Here is a 12,617-nt window from a genome sequence, read left to right as displayed (position 1 = left end):
CCGCCGGCCTCCGATTATCGTATTTGTTCTGTCTACAAATAGCACAGGTCTTGATGTATTGAACTACACTGGACTTCATCCCTGGCCACCAGAACTGTCTTTGTATAAGATGGAAGGTGTTGGTTACTCCTTGATGGCCGGAGTGAAGAGTATCATGGCATAGATTCATTACCTTCTGTTGAAGTTCTTTTGTCGGAATGACCACTGAATTGTTCTTGAATAAATATCCTTCCTTGATTGTTAGACGCCAGGGATTTTTCTTCGATATGTCCTTCCAGAGTTCAGATAATTGAGTCTGTACTCTGATTTCTTCCAGGAGATCGATCGCTTGAGCTACAAAGATTGGGGGTTGAAACATTTTAGGATAGATCTTATCCTCCAAGAAAACGTAGTCGGGACGCCGAGAAAGGGCATCAGCAATCAAGTTTTGTGATCCAGGAACATGTGAAATTTGAAATTGATATTGAGCAAAGAAGTAGGCCCATCGAGCTTGTCTACTGTTCCTGCACTCCATGGATTGTAGGACCTGAAGATTTCGATGTTCAGTATGGACTTGAACTGGATATTTAGCACCCAGGAGTAGATGTCTCCATTCAGTGAAGGCATGACGAATAGCCAATAACTCCTTCTCCAGAACTGAGTAGTGAGTCTCGCTGGTGGTCAGGGTCTGTGAGAGATAAGCAATGGGATGTTCCAACTTATCATCGGATTCTTGTTTTAAAACTGCTCCGATGGCGTAATTGGAGGCATCAGTTTCCACTAGAAAAGGACGATTTATGTCAGGTTGGGCCACGATGGGGGCCTGAGTGAATTCTTCTTTCAAGCGTTGGAATGCCTTGTCTTGTGGTATAGACCAGTTAAATGGAACGTCTTTCTTCAGGAGATTAACAATGGGTTGAACAATCTCGGAAAAGGTGGGAATGAATTTCCGGTAGAAGTTGGCAAGCCCCAGGAAGGATTGTATTTGCTTAACAGATGTTGGGGCGGGCCAAGCCAGTATGGCCTTCACTTTTGAAGGGTCCATACTAATTCCTTCTGAACTAAGGACAAATCCCAGATAGTGAACTGAGGTAACATGAAACAAGCATTTTTCTGGTATGGCTAAGAGTTGATTTTCACGGAGACGTTGAAGTACTGTTTTTACATGTTCTTCATGTTTCAAGGAGTCCATTGAGAAATAACATGTCAGAGAACACCCTATCCATAAAACGCTGGAAGACTGCGGGAGCATTAGTCAGACCAAAGGGCATGACTAGGTATTCAAAGTGACCAAAGGGTGTTCTAAAGGCTGTTTTCCTTTCGTCTCCTTACCGGATCAAATGGTAAGCACCTCGGAGATCGAGTTTTGTGAATATCACTGCACCTCTCACAGCTTCAAGGATATCCTAGATCAGGGGTAGTGGGTATCTGTCGTTCAGGGTGTATTGATTTAGGCCCCGATAGTCCAGGCAAGGTCTAAGCTCTTTGGTATCCTTTTTTGGAACGAAGAACAATGAAGCACCAGCTGGTGATTTTGAAGGTCTTATGGTGCCGTTCTCAAGATTAGTGTCTAGGTATTCCCAGAGGGCTCTCTTTTCGGGTTCTGAAAGGATAAACATCCTGCCAAAGGGAATCATTGCTGAGGGTTCAGTATCTATGACACAGTCTTCGGGTCTATGTGGAGGTAAGGCTTGAACAATGGCATAGAGAATACATCAGCATACCCTTGATAGATCTCTGGAACGTGTACAATATTGGAAACCATGAGTGGCGTCTCTGGACACCTTGGCAGACTTATAGGAGCTGTGACTGAGGTATCCAGGTTTAAACAATGGTTCATACAGAACTCCGAGCCCAGGAATAAGGATCCGGCCGTCCAGTCAATATATGGATTATGCCTTTGTAACCAGGGCATGCCCAGAACCAAGGGGTAATGGGCTGATTTTATAATGTCAAACACAATTCTTTCTTGATGATGATTTATGGAAAGATGGATCTCCCTTGTTTGCAGATTTATGGGTCCTGAGGAAAGAGGTCTTCCGTCAATTGCTTCCACTGGCTGTGAAAAACCTCTAGCTTCATATGGAATGTTATGACTTCTGACCCAATCTTGATCAATGAAGACTCCCATTGCTCCGCAATCCACCAAGGCCAGTATGGGGTAGACCTTGTCCTTGGATGGCGATAAAAAGGCCTGTAATATCACCAATTTGTTTTGTCCAGGAGAGTTCAAGGATGGAATTGATGTGGAGCAAACATCGCTCTCCCGAAACCTTGCTCCATTTAGGATCGGGAGCTGGCGTTTCCCGAGCGTCGGGAGGAGCCAGAGGACACTCTTTAACTAGATGTTTATCTGAGGCACAATACATGCATAAGCCTGTGTGTATCCTTCTTAACCTTTCCGGCGGGGAAATTGGTCCACGAAAGGCTCCAAGTTGCATGGGTTCAGAATCAGTGCTCGGATTCTTGGCAGATTCTGTCCTTGTAGTATTCTCTGGGGAGTTTCTTAGAATTGGGACCTTATTCTCTTATCTTTTTCAGCCTTTCTTTCTTAGATTCTGAAGTCTATTTGCATAGACAAGTCCAGGAGGGCCTGGAATGAACTAGGACGTGCCACCCTGGCTAACTCTTCCTTGATCTCTTCATTTAGACCTCTGCGAAACAAGGTAAAACTGGCTTCCAGGGGCCAGTCTGCCTCTTTGGCTAGCTGTTTGAATCTAGTAACATAGGTCAACATGTCTTGGGATCCTTGTTGGAAGTCAAGTAACTTCTCTTGAGCACCGTGAACCAGCTCTGGTCGTTCGAACATGGTCTTGAGTTCCGCGATGAACCCTTCATAATCATCCAGGAGAGCATACCCTGAATTGAGTAAAGGAGTGGCCAATGTAAGGGCATTACCGGAAAGATGCGATATTATGAAGCCCACCTTAGCCCTAGGAGTTGAGAAATAGTAGGGCTTGAAGGTACGATGTACCAAACAAGAATCCAGGAATCCACGTAAGGTCTTTGTTGAACCATCGTATTTATCAACCACTCCTCCCAATAATACGCTGTCCTTGTTCGCGGAGTCACGTGACAAGACAAGCTGTTTTAGCGCCGCATTCTCGGCTTTTAAATTCTGCATCTCTGTGGAAAGTTCTTGCATTCCGCCCATCAGGTCCTGAATAGCATTCTCCATGGTAGAATCCGTATTGGTCGTTTGGCGTCTCAAACTGTCGTAAATCTCCCCCCGTCTCACCTGTGATCAGGATCTCCCTTGATCGGCCGCAGGACTCTTCCTGTGGATGGTTCGGGTCTTGAATATGCTCGCCCGAGCCTCGTCAGGTTGCAGGACGCGTTCAGAGTTCCGGGAAGTTCATGGTTCCAGGGTATCCAGGATAGCGATGAACGAGTAAGTAAGGGGGAAATCCAGGAACAGGATAAAGGCAAGGAAGGAAGTAAGAGGATAAAAGGAAACCAATGAAGAGAGTAAACACACGTCGGGTCACTACCGAAGATAGCGTTGAGACGCGTGGACCCACAGGCGCGTGACCAATTTATAGTACGTGCCACGATGTGAAAGCTAGTGCGTAGCACGGAGCTTGGTACGGCCATGTTGGGAGGAACAGGGAGTACAAGCCCTTCGTGACAATGACCATGAGGTCCAGAAGGGGCAATTTTGCCGGGTCATTACAGTATCATAGTAAATAAAAGTTGATACTTTAATAAATAAACATCCTCTGGACATTCTTTCAGTACACGCTTTTTTCATCCATAACACCACAAAGAGTATGTGGCAATGCTCATGGATGTTGTTCCGAGCCAGAGGCAAAAAGGTGTCTCATCAACAGAAGCATGCATACCTTTTTGTCTGCTTGTGGAATGTTCTTCTGCCACAATTACCTCATTAGTTGTGTAAATGCTGAGTTTTTCCAAGCAAATGGCATTTTGTTGTCGCCCATTGGTAATTCAGTTTTCTTTGTCCGTCTACAGGATGCGGTGAAGAGTTTACTGTAATAATGTGAGAACAAGAACACAAATAATTAAAAAAAAATGCCTAAAAAAAGGTGTTTTTCTAGAAGTATCTAAAAACATTGCTCTTTTCAGAGCCGCCCCTTACATCGAAGTCCCCCTACCCTGGTTGCAATTTATTCCACCATACTCGCACGCAGCACGAAAGCCACATCCAGGGATTTTCAGGATGGCGGGCATGGAAATGGGACTCTGGAGGCAGAGGGATTGTGCAACAACATTTCTGGGCGTGGTGTGTACGCAGAGGACTGTTGCACAGAACTGATTCTGTTACATGGAGAGCTCTTCAATGTCATTGGTAGAAGCATGTGCAACATTTTAAGAGTACGCAATGATGGCACTCTGCAAAGAAGAAAGTGGAAAGGGAAGAAGGAATGTTTGTGCTTCACTGGGACACGGCCCTCGCCGTCCTTAGGGAAACGCACGTGCGCATACCCCGTTTTCAGCAATCAACCCATGAGATTGGGACAATGGGGACTATCGCTCCTGTGGGTCTGGGTCACAGCAAGGGCCGTTCTTAATTTTCTCCATTACTGTGCGTACTCAGCTGACTGACGTGGTTGCTATTAGTTGCAAACGCACTGTAGTAGAGCAGATTTGGAGCACCATCACTTACAGGGCAAACCTAAGTGGCCTGCTACTGTGCTCTGAAAAGCTGCAAACAGATTGCAGAGCAGCTCTGGGGTGTGCCCTTTTGTAGGGTTGCTGTGGAGAACTTTCACCCAGAAAACAGGCCTACATTGTTCAAAAACATCTATACATGTCCAACGGCACATTGTAGTGTGTTTGTAAGTGTGTACTTTCTGAATAACACTCTGTACATTGCCCAACCGCTGTACTTTTCCTCTGTTGGAGGATCTGGCTCATGTCCCCACAATAAGGGCCCACGTGCAGTGTGGGTTCGGTCGCATGGTGACGTTGCCACTGTTCTCCTTTGGGATGGCTGTCTGCTGGACGTGTTTTGGGCGGAATACATTGTGTGCATGTGCATGGGTGTTCTATGCACATCGTTGCCACTGCTTTACTGACTAAGTGCAGCACACATGCGCTGACCATTTTGGGAGATGCTGGCTATTTATCGGGTACAGCAGGTGGGATGTTTATTTGTATAGCTACCTGTAGGACATGGATGGCTGCCTCAACCTAATTAACGTTCCTTTGAATATGCTGCACAGTGCCGATGTTCCCAAGACAAAGAGGAACACATACACATGCATGTACTTGCACAACAAACAAACGTCCGATCCCACACGCATTGATGGGTGGTGGACAACATGCAGACCTGCAGAGCCTGCTGGCATTGTACGGATGCCTCCATTGTCATTGTGGATAGGCCAGGCAGCTGCGGTGTCCATAGGACACCTACCTTTTTCTTAATTGCGGTCATTGCAATGAGGACTGTGTGCCGCTGAGGCAGAATGGCATTTCAGGAAAATGACAGTACCACACATACACTCAGCTACATTTTCATTATTAATGTTTACTTGTACAGATTCATACACACCATAAGCAATGGGAAGTGGTAGTAGAAGTGGATACTTATTGTGGGGAAATGGTGATTTGCACAACTTGGTTGTGAGGGGAGGAAGAGCTTGATCTATCACCGTAAAGTCTCCTTTCACACAGATTTTGAGTGGATGGCAGCCTCTGATATGGGGAAGGAGTACACATGCCGGTGTGCCAGTGCAGTTTCATTTTGTCAAAATATATTGTTGTATGCAATCTTTAAGGTGGCACATTTGTTCACCAATTTGTGCACTTTGGCTTCCAGGGTGTCCATTTCCCTATGCGCACAGTTTCTTTCCATTCCTATGCCCGTGTGCTGTTGTGGCAGAGTTGCTGCTTCTGCTGCCTTGCTTTCCTTTCCAATATGATCTCTTACTGAAATGAAAACGTGTTTGGTGTACATGCAGCAATACATATTACATAATATACGGTTCACACTACTGTGGGTACCAATGAGGTTACTATAGTAAGTCATTGCGTCATGAGGGAAATTGTGTCCTTCCACTCTAAGGTCCTTGCCATTGCTGTGTTAAAAAAAGACATGTTATGCTTCCCTACTATTTCATGCTGCAGCACCTGTGCAATTATTAGATAAAATGTAATATCCTTACTATATTGTAGTGACGGTCTGGTGTTAGTACTTTACAGTCCTTACTCTGGCCGTTCGTTCTTTGTTCCCATTTACAGTAGAAGTGCGGTAAGAGTATTGAAGGCAGACGTCACTTCTGTTGTTCATGCATTCCGTTATGGTGTACTCCCTTTGCCTTTGTTCTTTTTGCTTCATAAGTACACCATTTGCAAATCTGCTCCATTTTCCCTTGCAATTCTTGCACATGGTGCTATTTGTATGTGTTCTTTGAGTTCGGTGTTTGGTACCACTATCTAAGAGAGCACCTGCCTTCCTGAGCAGGTTGGATGCCACCCGATTGCTGCAAACAGAGGCATAGTCTGCGACTGCTGTCTGCATTAACATGGTGCCAGCAGTTTCACTATGTTGCACGGTACCTCTTTACAAACTAAGGGTATCCTGCTAAAAAACCATGAAATTCACTGACAAAAAATGTTGTTAAAGGGACGTTATGGTTAAGTTGCACTAGTAAAAACCTATGCAATTCAATGGACAAAGGTTGCTACGGGGACGTTATGGTTACAGGTAAAACCAGAAAAAGCCCAGGAATTCACCAGTTATGGTAAGCTAAGCAACCATAACTCATGCTACCACGGTGCGCTGCAAGGACTAGCACCCATGACATCAAAGATGACATTCAAATGTCCAATGAATTGCATAGGTTTTTACTAATAGATCACTGACAACGTTGTTTGTCAGTGCTCTATTATCTTGCATACGTTCATAAAGCACAAGCAAATGGAAATAGCAAAGGTAGTGAAAGATACATGGAAAATAGCAACTCTAAAGTATGGATGATTGCCATGCATTAACACCCCACTCTTACAGGATAAAGTACTGAACAATCATTACTTCAATGAATCATTTTATTTTACATTTCTATGTCCAGAAAAAGGTCAAAAACTTCAAAAACAAAAGACCTTTGAGTAGATCCCCACATGCTACAGTATATTGTACGGTATAACATCTACCCATCCAGGCATTTAAATATGCTCTTCTGTCAGAGTGCTTTCCTCCTCGTGTGGTAGTAGATGGCAGACAGTGGGAGAGAAATACTGAGAGTGACGAGCCATTGCTAGATTTCTGCAATGGAATGCCCATTGCCAAAAAGCTTCCTCAGTGTGGCCCTCATCTCTGAGATTGTGTTTAGGCATGGCATGCACAGAAGGTAAACAATAGCAGACACTACGGGTGATGTAGCTCATAAATTACAATGCACAGTGAATTATTGTAAGGTCATCTGCAGAAGGGGTTCATCTAAATGGGTAAAATGGTTGCAAGAGGAGATCACAAGCCACGTAAATGTCTACAGTTTGTGTTTCTTTGAGTACCATTTCAAGTACAATCATCAAAGCGCCGGCCTTAATCAGAGCTTACTGAGTTGTTTTTTGCCATTCCAGGCAGACAGTAAATACCCATGTGAAAAGTTGTGAACATCCAGCAGGTGGACTCTGCAGGATGGTAACATCTTTATAACTTGGCAGCACCCTCACCCACAGCAAACCAACCTCAACATTGAAATGAAGAGGCACAAAAGAGATACATTTCTGTCTGCACACAATGCTTAGACCCCATGTTGTCTTTTGACAGAAAAGCAACAGAATGAAACTTAATAATAGAATGAAATATTATAAAATCCACACAGATCAGTAGCTATATAAAAAATGACACATACCACAGCAAGGCTGAAGAGAGCTCCTGCCTCAAGTGTAGATAAGCTTTAAGCCCATAATACATAGAGTAGAGTATGTTTTTGTTTTATGTGTTCCAATTGTCAATCAGGAAACAAAACCAAGAAAATACAACTCAATAATATACAATTCAGACAGATTCATTGCCAGATAAACATATTATACATACTACATCATAGATACAAATTGTGACCGTGTAATTGGAACTAAAAAACAGAAATGGATGTCAAGAGTCTTTGAAGCTGTGCCGACTCAGTGTTGACATGCAGAGGGAACCACCCTTGAACATACCCCACAAGGGTATTTTTCAGCTCCAGCGTAGATGACCGGTAACTCATCTGCATCTGTTACCTTGCCTACAGTATTTTCTGGTTTAATTATTTGTCAATGGGTTTACAAAATGAAATACAACAACATTTTAAAAAACACAAGGCATTGGCATGGGTGGTATTAGAACCTAGCTCTCACAAGCCCCTTCTGCTTTGTAGGCCCATGCTCTAACGACTTCACAATCCAGCTTGGTACTTTTAAAATTTGAACACACATCTGGAGAATAATATCAAAAGGTGTAGTGGGCCATCATGATGTACTTGGCGTTAGTATTAAGAAGGATGTTTGTTTAAAGCAATTTAGTTTCTTATATGAAGAGGAACACCCCAATTCACCAATGAAAGCAGAATGTTCCTTTTGGTTGACAGTGCACCAGACAACATCTTGCCATTTACATTGAATGAAGTCTGAGATGTGAAATCTTCATCTCGGAACCTGTCTTAGTAAAAGTGTTTAATATATTAGCAGCTTCCACCTCATTGCCCAATTCCTGGACCAGGGCAGAAATGATTCTGGTGTATGAAAAAGGGGATCGAAATTATGTGAAAAATGACAGGCCTATCTCTTTACTTAATCCAGTAGGTAAAATGTTTACTAGAGTGCTGTTGGGTCAACTGTTAACCTGTATCAAATCATGCAATGCGTTCAATCATCACCAAGCTGGTTTCCACCAAGGTCTTAACACAATCCATCATGTTTTTAGATTTTACCTGTTACTGCAAAAGATTGTGCTTTGTGGACTTAAAAGCTGCTTTTTATGGCGTCCCCTGCAGTATGGTATGGGATAGATTGCTGACTCTTGGCAATCCTCCATCTTTGTTTAAAGCAATTATTTCCTTGTATAGTAAAAATGGGCTACTGTCAGGAGGTCTGTCACAGGAGACCTAACTCCGTCTTTTCCCATCCACAAGGGAGTCCGACAGGAATGTGTCCTGGCACCGATCGTGTTATGCTTATTCACAAATACCATCTTTGAATTATTGGATAAAGCAAATGACGACGCACCTGTACTAGATCACGATAGGATTCTGTTTCTTTTGTTTATGGATGATTCAGCACTAATATCCCTTGTGCCATCTGGATTACTCAAGCAGTGTGATCTTTTTTATAGATTTTGTGAGGAGAATGGTTTCGAAATCAACATGATCAAGACTAAGACCATGGTGTAAATTACCAAAGGAGAGACTATCCTTTAAGCAGGTGGGCGAGTATGATTACTTCAGCATCAGATTCACTAGCAAATGCTCCTGGGTTAGCCAAATAGAAAAAGCCAAAGCTATTCTTGACAGATCAGGTGATGCTATTGTGAAATTTGCTGGAGTTCATAGTGACATTGCTCTCCGTCCATCTCTCCAAGTTTATCATGCCAAGGTAAAATCAGCCTCCCTTGTATGGTGCTGAACTATGAACCTATTGCAGGAATCAAAACATATCCAAATTAGATGACATATTTCACCGAATAGTGTAGACCAAGAGTTAAGTCTCAAACCACTATTATTCAGGGCTAGAATGTGGTCTTCTTCACCATTAACCAAATGTCATGATAGCTTTGTTGATGTTCGTAACCAGCGGGGTGGTCCCTTCATTGCCTTGGTGTGGCCATATTAAATCCATTATTTTAAGATTGAATCTTTTAGATCTCTGGTCCCCTCCTTCTACCATTAACAGCAATAAAAAACATCTAATTAAATCTATATTCGGGGGGAGTTCATCCTGGAATCTGCTCAGGTGTCAACAATCTGAATTAATGCATTAATGCAGAAATAATGGTTATCCAAGAGTTTACTTGGGATCAAGCATTTTTTTACACAATTTGCTAGATTGCTGTATATACTCTTTTGGTTAGGCACTTTACCTAAGGGGTGTGTAAAGAAAAAGTGGAAAGAGACTTCCAATGAAACCTGTTTGTGCTGCTTTGGTGTGACCGAGACTTTTTATCACTTTTTATTTTTATTATTCTGTCCTCTATTTAAAGATCTGCGAGCTGCTTGTTTAATTAAGCAATAGGCCTCAAGCAGTGGGGGCATTACCACTTCAGGTAATGCCCCAACCTCCCAGGGGCTTAATGCTATTAGTACCCGGCTCAGAAGAACGGGATACTAAAAGCATTTTTTTTCTGTTCCAAAATTCTCTGGTGGGGCAAGTGTTGCCTAAAGCCAAATAGTGGTGATTTCCCTATCCATTGTCCGCTATAACAAAAAAAAAAATAAACGCTCTGACACATATGCCATGCAAATAACACTACCAGTCTCTTTTGTCATTGTAGTCCTCTTATTGCCTTTATGGTGTCATTACAGTATGAATCCTATTCCCCCTACCCCGGGTGCCCCTCAGCGTTCCCAATCTCAACTTGTGTACAAATACAATAAAGAAAGACAAAATCAAAAAGAAGTATGTTGTTCTTGCAAGAAGACTAATGAGAAATGTTGCAATGCTGGAAAAAAATGTCAGTAAGTCTGTTACTGACACTTTTTTGTGCAGTAACAGAATTACCACCATTTTTCCTGCACCCCAAAATTATCAATTTTGGTGTACTAACTGTCGCTGGAATTACCATGAGGTAAATCTGTAGATTTTTTAGATAAAGTGGCAGGTTCACCTCTAGCTTTATGCTGTTGGTAAACCCTCAATTGTACGTCCAAAAACCAGTAGATATACGACACAGTAATTCCATCAGCGATACATCCACCTAAAATCCCCTTGGAGTCCTGTGGATTCCAAAAAAGGGGAATTACCACCACATGTAATACGGTGGTCACCCCACGGGACCAAGCAGCAGTAACGGTAATCAAGTTTGCTGTAATTCAGCAGCATGACTGCAAAATTACCACCAAAAGTGCAATGAGGCTCTTTAGTGGCACTAACAAATGGTAAAAACGTATGTGAAAAACTTAAAATAATACATGCACACTGAGGAAGTCAAACACACAGCCAGGCAATTGTCCATACTGTTCCTGCTCTGTGTGCAATTTTCCAAAGAAAATAAAGACCTTTGGTATGGTATGGTTGAAAGATTAAAGAATACTGAGGCTTAACACCACATAATAGAAATGCGCTGGTCACTAGGTCAAAGTATAATGTACATTTATTAACAGGCAACTGTCTGGCTCTCAACACCCTGCAATGTGTGCAAGTAGACGCTGTGAGATGAAAGCGTGATGGACATTTCAAAAACACAAGTATTTATATAGATTTTCCACAATCCCGGACACATCGTCCAGCCCCTCTTTGTGTCATACATTTACCTAGGGTTCATGGTTTACCCACATAACTAAGTCATGCTTAAACATCTTTGAATAGTTTGTTGTTTTCCTTTAAACATTTCACATTTTCCAAATATAAGACACAAAGGTGACATTCCTTATTTTGCTCACTTATATTTGTCTATCATTTGTTCTTGAGTTTAAAGTCAGCTTAGTTTCCATGAGCGAAAACTAAGATTTCTGCAAGAAGAGCACGTTCAACTATTCATCATTCTACTTTGCTGTTTGACCGGAGAAGGCACTATTGGAACAGATTGTATCTAGATTACTGATTAGTACAGCTTTTGTTTAACTCCAAGGTTTCTCAGTGTAGAACAAAAAATTCACTTTAGCTGCTTCAACATTCTTATCTACGCTGACATCATGGAAACAGTACAAAGTTCATTTTTCTCTGCTGGAGCCAAAACACAATTCTAAACATGGGACAGAAAGCAAGAGGCGATCAAAATGGCAAATAACACAAAATGGCGGTGTAGTCAGCCTGTTTCAGGTTTATTCAATGCAATTTATAGTGTGATGCAAATTTGCTATTGTGATGAACAAAATGATGTAACAAGACCAACAATGTCATATGATTTGGACAGCCATTAAAGTGATTCCTCTTTACCCTATACTTTGTACAGTAAATCCCCGGCGAAGATTGTCTTCTTGAGATGGAAATACCGTCCCGTATGAGACTTGAATGAGAATCTTTAGCCGATTGCCTGCGCCTTATCTCCCATCTAGTGTAATGCTGTTCTCCTTTCTGATTTCCCGACGGAGGGATGTTGCTGTCCTCATTTGTCCTCATATCTCTTTCATTTGTGCGAAGTGTTTAAGTCCAGCATATTATATCCCAAACCATGGTCCTTTATTATTATTCGGATTCTTATGGGTGGAGTGGATTCAAGTAACCAATGCCATTTGAAACTGTCTCGGTCTAGCTAATTGTAAGCTCTGTCGTATCTGGGACTCAATACCTTGTGTTTCCAGAGTGTAATTATATATATATCTAATATAATTTTGACAACAGATATTTACCCTCCATTCCTGTACCGCTTCCTTGTAGGGGAAGCTATCTCCTGGAGTCCTCTCTCCATAATTCCATGAAACTAAAGATTGGAATCATTCCGAACTCAAACAATTTACTTGGGCTTTGATTAGACACAACAAGCGCAAAAGTATCAAGTCACTGCTGTTGTGCAAGAACTCCAATTACAAGTGTGCCCC

This window comes from Ambystoma mexicanum, chromosome 7p (genome assembly GCF_040938575.1).
Source record: "Ambystoma mexicanum isolate Mex_15411 chromosome 7p, UKY_AmexF1_1, whole genome shotgun sequence".
Lineage (NCBI taxonomy): Eukaryota > Metazoa > Chordata > Amphibia > Caudata > Ambystomatidae > Ambystoma > Ambystoma mexicanum.
The sequence above is the reverse complement of the archived record's forward strand: the minus strand, read 5'-3'. Positions refer to the sequence as shown.